This window comes from Lolium perenne, chromosome 1 (assembly GCF_019359855.2).
Source record: "Lolium perenne isolate Kyuss_39 chromosome 1, Kyuss_2.0, whole genome shotgun sequence".
NCBI lineage: Eukaryota > Viridiplantae > Streptophyta > Magnoliopsida > Poales > Poaceae > Lolium > Lolium perenne.
In genome coordinates this window covers 217,034,325-217,046,292 of record NC_067244.2, presented here as the reverse complement: position 1 = coordinate 217,046,292, position 11,968 = coordinate 217,034,325, and the positions used below count along the sequence as shown (strand labels likewise).

Here is an 11,968-nt window from a genome sequence, read left to right as displayed (position 1 = left end):
GTAGATAGATACCTCCAATTACGCGCCGAACGCAACCTGAAGTAGGGGATAAATCCAGCAAGCAACGTGATGGAGATCACCACGCCTCAATACCAAAGCACGACAATCCTTGATAAACACAAGAACCTCCGCAGCAACTATAATAGATAAACGGCGGCGCCATCCCCGGAGGGATGTTTCACCAATCACACATGCGATAGCGTCTAGACTTAACTCAAACTGGTTCTAACCCTAAAACCCTAGCTGTCCCAGCCCTTATATGAGGGGGTTGGCCGGCCAGCCCTAGTGGGCCTCTCTACCTTGGTTTGGACAGGCCCAAACCAAATTGACTCAACTCAATAAAATCCCTAATTGGCCCACATATGACCATAGATATAAAATACATAAAATAAGATAACTAGCTAGGTGGATTCCTGAAATTGGGCTTCACCTCGGCCTTCATGCACGTATCATCGTCCCCCCATTCAAGAAGCGTTGTCCCCAACGCGTGAGGGTCTTCTGGAAAAAGTGACGTGATATGAACATCACACGTCTGCACCATCTTCAAGTCTTGCCTGCCTACCACACCACATCCTCCCTCTCGGCGTGCTTGACTTGATACATCACTTGGTGCCTCCTTTATTCTCCACATGAGCTTGGACTTCGGCGCCAATAACTTCTTCTTCTGAGGTCTTGATGGAACCCTGTGTTGCTGAATATGAACTTTCTTTGTGCAACCCTGCAAACGAGTAATGCCTGGGCCACAAAGTTGTCGAACACGACCATCATTGCCTCTATGCATCCATGGTGTCGCGGAAAACTAGACTGCAGTACTCCTAGCACGGTAGTGCCACTGCCCACTGTATCCACTACCGTGCTCGCCTCCCACTCCTCCCACGCGCATCTGCGGCCATATGTACTGAAACGCCATTAGCACAAACATCATCAGTCTGTATACTGGCATCAAGTCAAACTGGAACTATAGCACATGCTGCAACATCTTCATCAACAATAGGATTAGCTTCATCTGGCTTGTCACCAACAAGAACTGGCTTGTAATCTACAGGCATGGCTGAAACATCACCAACATCGACACTTGGAACATCATGCACCTCATGCTGCACTTTAGGCTTGTGCAACTTCTTCTTGCGTACCACCAACTCCACATGGGACTTGATATGATAATTACCCATAGGCTTCAAAGTCCGTTGTTTGCCACCATGCATAAAAGAATATGTATTTGCTCTCCCGGCATGCGATCATACAGTCATGGACGCCCAAGTAGCAATCCACACACCTCCAATGGCAACACATCGCACTCTATCTCATCAACATAATCATCAACTGTAAATGGCACACACACCTTATGAGTAATCTTCAGCATACCTTAGCTATTCACCCACTCAAGACGTTTAGGTTCAGGAAGACGCCATGTAGACAACCCCAATGCTACCACCATCACCTTCCTTATGCCATTACTACAGCTACCATCATCAATCATCAACTTTCAAGCATTTCCCTTTATAATGCACTGAATCTAAAACAAACTCCACCGCTGAACCTTGTCAACTGTCTTGCAAACATCACCGTGTACCTTCTTGAGCTGCATATTCATCCCACTCAATGGTACATCCTCCACCATAGTCACAGTAGTGCCCATGGTATCAGAGCCAGGTTCCTTCTCCTCTGAAGATATCACCTCGCCCTCAGTGACTATCGGTAATGGACCAACCTCCTGAATAGGAACTATGCACTTACCAACTTCCTCTATTGCATGCACAACTCCGGACGGCTGCTCACTTGCCTCCATATATGGTAATACGAAACCATCACAAATAAAAGTTTTGAAGTCCTCCTAAGTACAAGCAAATTCTCCTCTGTCAACCGCATCACACCACCAATGGTCTAACTCCTCGTCCACACGCCGGTAAGCAAGGACATACGCATCATACCCACTGAACTTCCCATTGTATTGGCGACATCGATTGAAACCCAATATCATGTTCCTTTCCCAATGTTCGTACTCCTCAACTGTCACGAGATGGTGTAAAATACCAATGAAGCTTGGATGCCTGACGCTCTACTCCCTTCCGGATGTCAAGATAATCATTGAAAACAGCACTGGATATCTTCCCATGAGAACACCACATGCCCAAAACATCATCTGGAAACGAATCCACCGCGGCAGACTGCTGAAGTGCGAGCCTGGTTATCAGGAATTCCGGCCTGGGAGCCAGTTCTGTCGACCTTGGTGCCGGCCTGGTCGGCCCGGGGCCCGATGCTGCCGGCCCATGGACTGGACCATTCGGCCCGGGACCCGGTATGCCGGCCTGGTGGGCTGGGAGATGCTCCTCTGCTCCCCGGAAATCGACCCGGCGGGCACCGGTGCATGGCCCGGTTTGTACCGGCCTGTCCGGTCTGGCATCCTGCCTTGACCGTGGCACCGGATCAGCTGGTCGAAACTGCTGCATCTTCACGATTGCGCGTACTCTGCTAAAAAAGAATTGCTAATCAGCTGCACGTACAAGCTCCCTTTGTATTGTTTGCTTCGTTGATACTCCCTAGGCAGCCAATGATTTACTCCAAAACTGACCAACTGGGAGCTCCACGTGACGCAGCACACAAACAAATACGATCTTGTATACTTCTTTTAACTTCGACCAATCCAACCAGAACTGATCTGTACGAGCTCCCCGTCATGACGATCTCCTTGAAGGCGTCGCTGCCGCTCGCTTCCTCACGATCTGGTGGTAGCACCCCACGGCCACGATCTATAACAACACGCCAACAATCTCAATGAACTGGCCAATCTGTCAACTACCCGAAGAGGAGAATCAACAAATCAATCTCGCCATGAGCAACCCAGAAATCTGTTACCACATGATGAGGGGAACCCACATGATCCTCCTAGGGTGTTGCCCGATCTTTCACAGCGAGAACCCGGGTAGATAGATAACTCCAATTACGCGCGGAACGCAACCTGAAGTAGGAGATAAACCCAGCAAGCAACGTGATGGAGATCACCACGCCTCAAGACCAAAGCACGACAATCCTTGATGAACACAAGAACCTCCACTGCAACTATAATAGATAAACGCCAGCGCCGTTCCCGGAGGGATGCTTCACCAAGCACACACGCGATAGCGTCTAGACTTAACTCAAACCGGTTCTAACCCTAAAACCCTAGCCGTCCCAGCCCTTATATGAAGGGTTTGGCCGGCCAGCCCTAGTGGGCCTCTCTACCTTGGTTTGGATAGGCCCAAACTAAACTGACTCAACTCAATAAAATTCCTAATTGGCCCACATATGACCATAGAAAGAGGAGATCTAGATCTACATTTCCACCAATCAAATCCCTCTATTTGTGAGGGGAACCCTCTAGATCTAGATCTTGGAGAATTTGGTGTTTTTCTACTTTGTTCTTCCTCCCTTATTCCCCCAATAGCTTTTGTAGCTTTGTTAGAATTTGGGAGTGAAGGACTTGCCATTGCATTTGGTGCATCGGTTTGAGTTCTCCGCGGTGATACGTGGAGGTTAAAAGTTCGTGAGTATATTACTCCGGGAGCTTATTCCTCTTGGATCGTTGGACCCTAGATGGCTTAGTGGTCTTTGTGGTGTTCTTGGGGCCTCCAATTAAGTTGTGGAGATTCTTCAAGGGTAAGGCCTTTGTGGTGATTTATTGTGAGCCTCCAATTAAGTTGTGGAGATAGCCCCAAGCTTTGTGTGGGTTCGGTGACCACCCTAAGGTTCCATAGTGGATCGAGGTCTTCCCCTTTAGTGGGAAGGGTCGAGGAGAATACGGTGAGGCCTTCGTGGCGTTTGGAGTGATTTTTCCTCCACACCGCTCCAACGGAGATTAGCACTCGTAAGAGTGTGAAGTTCAGGATACATCATTGTCTCCACGTCACCTCGGTTATTCCTATAACCGAGCTCTTTACTTATGCACTTTACTTTGTGATAGTCTTCGTGCCTGAAGTTATATATCTTGCTATCACATAGTTGCTTGTATTGCTTAGCATAAGTTGTTGGTGCATATAGGTGAATCCTAGCTATATAGGTTTTATTCTTGTCAAATGAAACGCTAGTTTTATTATGCATTTATTAAATCATATTCGTAAAAAATTTAAACCGCCTATTCACCCCCTCTAGGCGGTATCCGTGTCCTTTCAAAAGATTAACCAATGAAAGATTAAAAAGCATGTGAAGCTTAAGCAACATCTGATCTATTAGAGTGTTGTCGGCTAGCCAGGTTGTAGAAAACCTGTGCGACTATCTCCAGGCGGCCGCATCCATTATTCATAGACTCTCTTAGCCCATCTGAGAAGATAAAATACCACATGTAGATCCAACATATAATCTATGAATGAATAACCTGCAAATAAATAACATATCCAGTCATATTAATAACCATGTCATTCCCACTGTTCTAATTAGACCATAGCAAAGCATAGACTCCCACACAAATGTGCACAATTTCAAATAAATTCAAGTGACCAATTTTAAAGAAATTCATGATATTGGTTGGTGCTGGTAAATCAAAAGCAAACTCAACTATCCTCAAAAGAAGACGAGTGAAGCGACAAGCAATGAGCAAATAATGAATAGAATCCTCTGGATCGCGAAAAACATATGTCTTACATTCATTCTACTATAGCTTTGCTACATTATGTTTGGTTAATAAGACGTTTCTATAAAATAATTTAGATAAAGAACTTAATCTTCAATATCACTTTGAGCTTCCATAGGTATTGACAAAGAAATCTAGTATAGTCATTCGATAGGTCCGCATACATAGATCTAAAGTAAATAATCTTGATGTTGTTAAGCTCAAAGTATCTGGTTCATCAGATAAATGTGTTGTCATCAAACGATGAACTAAGTGTAACCATTTGTTCCACTTATTTCCAAATAAAGTATGCCCGAAGTCAATATTTAAAGGTGTCGTAGACAATTGTGCAAATGAAACATTTTTCTGTCACATAATGTTATACAAGGAGGGATATTATTGGCTAAAGGAAGTTTCGACGTGTCCTCCAAAAACCGTGTCTTCATACCGTCAACAACGAAAAAAATTCTCTCTACTAAGAAAATCCCTCCTTGACACACACGAGCCATTTTCAAAAATAAGAATAAGTGTATTTTTCTTTAACCTGAGATAAAATTTTCATTTTGGGTATTTATTTTGCAGTGCCTCTTGCCACATTATTCAAAAGTGTATATAGCTGTTGTTTAATAACCATTTGTTCTTAATTTCAAGCACCTCCACCCCAAAACCCCCTTGATTTTTCTGGGCGAAATAAAGTATTCCATCTAGTTGACCAATATTTCCGTTTAAGTTGATTTCTATTTCGAATATAGCGACATAATATTTTCCTCACCGGTTTTGGGTATTTTAAAGAATTAGCATAAACATCGGTAATAAGATAGAGAACATAATTTTCAATTCAATTTAGTCGGATTTGTGTCCTTCCGTATCATGAAATACTAGATGGTGGCATAAAAGATTGTCGCAATACACACAGAGATTAAGCGGGGCGGACAGACAAAACAAATATAGATGCGTTCCAAGTGAAAACCAGTTAGTAAGTTTGTTCATTTCCTTTAGCGGGAATGTATGCATGGTCAGATGAAGCGTTCCACTTACTCTACCTTTTGAATAGCTTATCTCACTTTTCTACCTTTTCTTCCAGTTATGTAAGAAGCTCTACGCTTCTTTTTCCAAACGCGTCCGTCAAATCGGATTTCATTATTGAAGGATAATATAACTACTATATTAAAGGGCAACCAACCTCTTTTTTCTTAGAATTTTGAGGAGATTTAGGAATTAACATTGTGGTGAGTTTCGGTGCTCCGTAGTACATTTTCTTCGAGCTGCTTCGTTTGTGAGCTGCTTTGGTGCATTTAATGTGTGGTTGTAGTGTTGGTTCAGCAGGTCAAAGCGGTGCCCACCTTTCCAGAAAGGAACGATCCAGCTCTGCCGCTCAACACTGCATCTGGTTCGGAGCCAACTGCTAATTTGTTCCCCCTACCTCTCCGAGCCCTCCACCTCTGCCATCCCTCACCGGCTGCCGCCCACAACCCTTCCCCAGGCTTCCCCCTCCCCTCCCTAGCCACTGTGGCGCATGCGACGCATTCATCGGCGCGTCGGGCCCATGCGCGACAAGCCCTCCTCTTTCTCCCGAGGTCACCGGCGGTGCGGAGAAGGAGCTTGCCGCCTTTTTCTTCCCAAGGAAGGAGGATGGCAACACGGAGGGTGACGCGTCGGAGCGAATACGGGAGGAGTGAACGCCGGCAGGTGCTCCTTTCTGGATGCATCTACCACCCCGATGCATTGTTGTCCCTATGGTGAGTCTTCTCCATGCCCTAGCCTAGCCCTTCTGTCCATTGTGCTTCCTCGCACGCTGCTCCTCTACTACCAACGGTTGGTGCGCCGCCACAGCTGCTGCTGCTCGCCCCTTGCAAAACTGACTCTAATCCATCCCCGATGGAAAAAAAACAGGGGAATTCGCCTCCATAGTTTACGGTGGGAGCGGCCGGCCGCTGGTACTTCTTCCTCCCACGTACTCTCTCTCTCTGGATCACAGGGTGGGGCCATGTTTGTAGGGGATGAGGGGAGTTCTGATTTGGTCAGAAATCCTTGCTGCCAAATGACAAACAAAATTCAGAAACTTGTAACTTTATTACCCCAAAAACTGGTAGTATAGTATCATCTCAAGACTAACATCATGTAAAATTTTCCGGTATTGATCTGATTCAATGCATATTTAATGAAAGAAATACATTTTGAGAAAGGTAAATGGAAAATAGAGTTGTTTTTTAGAAAGGTGAATATCGTCCAGCCACAGTTGGCTCATATTAGTTGTTTTTAGAGCATATTTGATGATCTGCAGTCCAATAAAAAACACAATGAAAGGTGTTTGTCATACATATACAAAAGCACATAACTGGCAAGTATACATAGTGGTGACGGCAGTGGGTACCGTGCATAAACGGTCTTCCTGAGCTGCTTTAGATTATCAGGTGCTCTAGTCTCGGCAGTCGGCCCAATGAAATGTGGGGACTATGTTTTGTTTTACTTCATTGCTTGCAGAAAAAAGAAGTTAGTCAAGCTACTGTTTGTTCGTATGGATGCATCAAATTGGAAGAAATTTTAGTTGGTAGATTACATGTGGTTTCACAAAATACTCATAGTACAACAATATCATCGTGCTTCACTTTTGATTATTTATTAGAACTTCTTCGGGAAGAATTAGTTGTATGAAAGAGAAGATTATAATGAGCAACCTGTCTATAAAATTGATTAATTAAAGACAAAGGGTATCATTCTAGGATAAACAAACAGCCTGCTTGCTTAACTAATGTAATTTTTTTTTTAGAAGAGTGACCTATTGGAGGCTTGTGAGAATTTATTGTTCTACCTAGCTAGGAATAATCCTTGGAAGCTGTTATCATCTTACAATATCATACATATGTATATATATAGAGAAGAGTGTGTGCAGCTGAAATTCCACAATCCCATGTATTACAAACATATAATCGCAATCACAGAGGTAAAGCAATTTTTTCTTAATAAAGTAAGTTTAAAAAACGGATTGGAGAAGTTTGTTCATTTACCTCAGTTTAAGATCTAGTCATCATCTATATCAGTCTCTATCTGCAAATCATATTGTGGCACAAATTCAGAAAATGCTATTGTATACTATCTTGCAAACACTGTCATTCTAAAGGATCAAGTGCTCATATTCTACATAAAATGCTCATGGGATGAGTATATTGCTTCTTAGCTTACAATAACTGCTTGGACAAATTACCTGACATAGCAGCTAACCTAAGGCTGGCAATTGGGTCGGGCTTGGTCGGGTCAGCCAGACCCATGCCTGATCTTCCTATCAGGTCGACTTCCGACCCATGACCCTACCCATGGGGCTTGTGCTAGACCCATGCCAGTACCCATTGGGTAACCCGACTCTGTGGGGTGCCCATCAGGTCATTATAAAATTGTACCAATTAATTTCTTCTATAGAAAAACATTATTTTCTGTGCGGACCATATAGCGTCCGTCCATATCCAGGAGTCGGGAGTCTTATCGGTAGCGTCTAGTGTCTACACACAGCGCACTTGCTCTTTTATATAGGCAGCAGCCTTGCTATCTCTTGCTTTGTTCAGCGAGGTGGTAGTAAACATCAGGCAAGTTCTACGGTCTGAGGGCGAGGAGCTATGAAAGTATGGGCCTGTTTCTTTTCGTATATATGGGATGGGACTGTATATATTTAACAAATGGTCACAAATCACCATATCTTAAAAAGTAAAGGAATCATGGTGTAGAGTACACATGATTACAATTACATCGAGAGTTCATGCTTCAACACAACAATTCAAAAGAACCTAGCTACAGTTGTGGCGAGCTTAATATAGTGTTTCCTTTATGCTTGCAGATGTTCGAACAATTATTTATATAAACTCTTATTGCCAATAAACAATTGAAATGGTCAAAACGTCGAGAGTTTATGCTTCAACACACGAATTCAAAAGAACCTAGCTACTGTAGTGGGGAAACTAATATAATCTTTTGTTTATGCTTGCAGATGTTCGGACAATCATTTATATAAACTTTTATTGCCAATAAATACTTAAAAGGGGTGAAGGGGCATAACACACTGGTGTGCACTAAGTTTTCAAATAACATTTGTCCTAAATTTGTAGTAGCTGTTGTTGTTCAATCCAGTAGCAGTAACTGATAAAAAAAATGCAACGATGAACAGAACAGACAATCTCTTATATAACTCATCAAAACAGGCAACTATACCCCAAACAAAGAGAGAAGATTGCTAAAACTTATGGTTAGTTAACAGCAGTGTTAAGTAGTAAATTGATCAAGGCTGGCACTGTAATATCCGTTACTTGCAAGAAAAATGAACACACTGCAAAATGTTGTAATGCCTCATGTGAATGATCAGATATGCTTTCGTTTTCTCAGGAAACAAATAGCCATTCGATAAATATTGACGGAGATTTCTATTCAGCTTCCTTTGAAAAAATAAAGAGAGAAGAATTTGACTACTTAATGGAAATCAAATAGTTTTGAAGAATAATTACGTTCAACCATCCTAGAAATAATGTGATGCTGACTCAGTTTCCGTAACACGGCTCTGATACCAATGAGTACAACAAGAAGTTTAGCTCAGTTATCGCATTGGAATAACTTCAGCCAAAAGACACCAGTTTAGTAAAATTATCGAAGAACTCGCTAGCTTCCAACATAAACCAACTGATAGTTTCACACACAAACAATCCTTATGAAAAAAATTCAGCGTAAGCCACATATACATACCAAAACAATGACCTGGACCTTCTGATCTCGTCGGTGCAAGATGTATCCTGAAAATAAAAACATACAACATTATTAGTTAGCTGGATACACAATAATAAGTATATTAGAATCATTGGCATGGCGCTGAACACGCAGAACACTCTATAGCGATTGAAAATCTAAATTTTACATTCAGATGAATATAATCAGTCAGACACACACAATTTCATATATGAGAATCTTGACTCACTTGTTTGAGATATGTACTGGTAAGGTCAGGCTGACAAATACTCTAACTGAATCAACAGTGTGAGGGAGGATTTTGGGTGCCAAAAAAAAACAATAGGAAGCTAAGCACCATTAAATTTTAACAAAATCCAAAGCCAAGAGCTCACTTTGGCACAACAGGGTCCACAATATTACTACCCACGAATGGAAAATTCAGAATTCCTGCACAGAGCTTATCGGGCATCAGGCCAAGACAAAAACAATTCCATCTAAAAGATAGAAATACTTCCTAGCGTGCCTTCTTTTCAAACATGCATGTGAGATCACTTTTACATAGCAAGAATGTTACTACTCATGAGTCGATAAATCGAAATTCATTCACGTAGCTTATTGTTACTCATAACACTATGTAGGGATAAAATCATGTATCTCCAAAGTTTGTCATTAGTTTGCTAGAATAGCTTGCTGAAGTAGCTAGCAAACTGAAATAACACATGGAAGCATCATTCAGCGGGACATACCTGATGAACACATAACACAGACTTTAAGCAGGCAAAATAGTAAAATCAATGGAAGCTCTGGTGCCATAGTATGCTGAGGTTTTCCACAAGGCTTGGTAACATCCAGGAATGACTCATCTACCAGCAGCACCATATAGAATCCCTAGGAAACATGCAGCTGGTATGCTTCACTCCCCTGTAAAATTCACGACTGTGCCTGCATAGACGACACAACTATGTTACAGGGCACGTCAACACAGGAAAATTATAAATGTGGAGTACATGAACATTGACATAACTCAAGAAACAAACCTAGTGACGTATCCGGAAAGCAAATTAGGAAAGGAAGGCTCAGATGTGAGGACTGACTTGCTTTTTGTCCTCCTCAGAACTGGTTGCCGGTGGTCAGGGAATGGCGCGCTACTGTTATCATCACCCCGACCCCCGCCGCTCCTTCTACAACCCGAGGCTGGTAGGGATGCCCATGTCGTCGTGTAGCCAATGGCGCGGCAGCGAAGGTCAGCACCCTCCCCTGCCCCATCCAGAAGAAGAGAGGCCAGAGAAAGAAAGAGGATGTAGAGGAATATATGCGGTCAGGCGCCACAACTGCCCACCGACGCTTCTAGCTGCTGGTGGTTGGTCGCCGGTAGCCGGTCGCGGATGGATCTGTGGTCGAGGTGGCTGTACGTGACCTCCCCTGTCCCTGCTTGCTGGCCCATCTCCATGCCGACGGCGTCGCCACCATCCCAGCTGCCTCCCGAGGTCGCACCGCACGTAGATCGATGCGCGCCCCGCCTTGATGCCATGGCGCGGCCGCCTGCTGTTGGGGAATGAAGAGGACCCGCGTAGGGGCACGGTGTGGTCGTGGGGAAATGGAAGGGGAGGAGGAGGGTGCAGCACCGCGATGTTGCTGGCGGCCATGGGGAGAAAAAAGAGAAATAAAAAGAAGAGGAGAGAAAAAAGATGGGAGAGACGGGATTGTGGGGGTGGGGAAAAATTGGCTGTTCGGTTAGGGAACAGATGGAGCAGTAAGCGGCACCGCTTTGACCATCTCTACAAAAGGCTACAGCCACGCACGGGAAGCAGGGGTAAACTGCATAGCTGTTTCTCAATCTCTCTAAAAATCTTAGGGAGCACCAAAAGTACACACGGAAAAAGTAAAATGGTATTCAACCATAAAGTAACTTACGTGTCACCTCAAGGTTAATCACAAAAAATAACCAAAACTCTGTGGAAAAACAAAGTTGTTAAGGTTTAATATAGTAGTTATATATATATAGTTTGTGTTTTGTTTAAAAGACAGGTAAAGTGATTAACCACTGCCACTGGCCTCTACTAATTTTGTACTTCTTGTTTTTTAACTAGTTTTCTAAAATTTCAGAAAAATAGTTTTTTCGAATATTTTTTTTTCTAGATTTTTTTGATTTTTTGAATTCTAAATTCCATCTTTTTGAAATTTAGGAATTTTCATTTCCTTTTATAATTTAAAAACTTTAATGATATTTTTTGATATGTTTCTAAAAAGTGTTTTTAAAAAAAAAATAGCAAATTGTAAAAAAAACGAAACAAGTGGGTTGCAATTGTGGTATTTTTCTAGAATAGATAATTATCTATTCTAGAACCTCTTGGTTTATTTTTAGGGTTTATGGTTTAGGGTATAGGTAATTTAGGGTTTACTTTTAGTATCGTGTTGCTAAGGATATGAATCAATGTTTGATATACAAGTCTGGTACCACGTGAAATTGTTATTGCAAGTATGATCTATATGGTATGTAAGATTCAACCAACAGATCAATCTGTAAGTGGAAGGAAAATCTATATATTCAGCTAAAGTCCTGAGCCATCCGATTTCATCGTGATTTGTGCACATCAGTTGCAAGTTGGATTGCATACGAGTTTTTTTGGGGGGTTGCAAGTGGGGGTTCGCATCTGAGACTTTTTCAATTGCAAA

General features: G+C 42.7%; 1 long non-coding RNA gene across 7 annotated transcripts; it reads right to left on the bottom strand.

Annotated features, from left to right (window-relative positions):
* Positions 1-4,113: 4,113 nt before the first annotated feature.
* Positions 4,114-10,979, bottom strand: LOC127325510 (uncharacterized). Of its 7 annotated transcripts, none has more exons than XR_007867201.2 (6): positions 10,330-10,979; positions 10,039-10,234; positions 9,311-9,357; positions 9,076-9,128; positions 6,960-7,633; positions 4,114-4,351 (listed from the first exon to the last, which is right to left on the bottom strand). It is a non-coding gene; the product is annotated as an uncharacterized lncRNA (long non-coding RNA). The 7 variants fall into 7 exon arrangements; XR_007867200.2 differs by lacking the exon at positions 4,114-4,351 and adding an exon at positions 5,782-6,619; XR_007867196.2 differs by lacking the exon at positions 4,114-4,351 and having other exon boundaries at positions 6,626-7,062; positions 7,594-7,633.
* Positions 10,980-11,968: the final 989 nt, after the last annotated feature.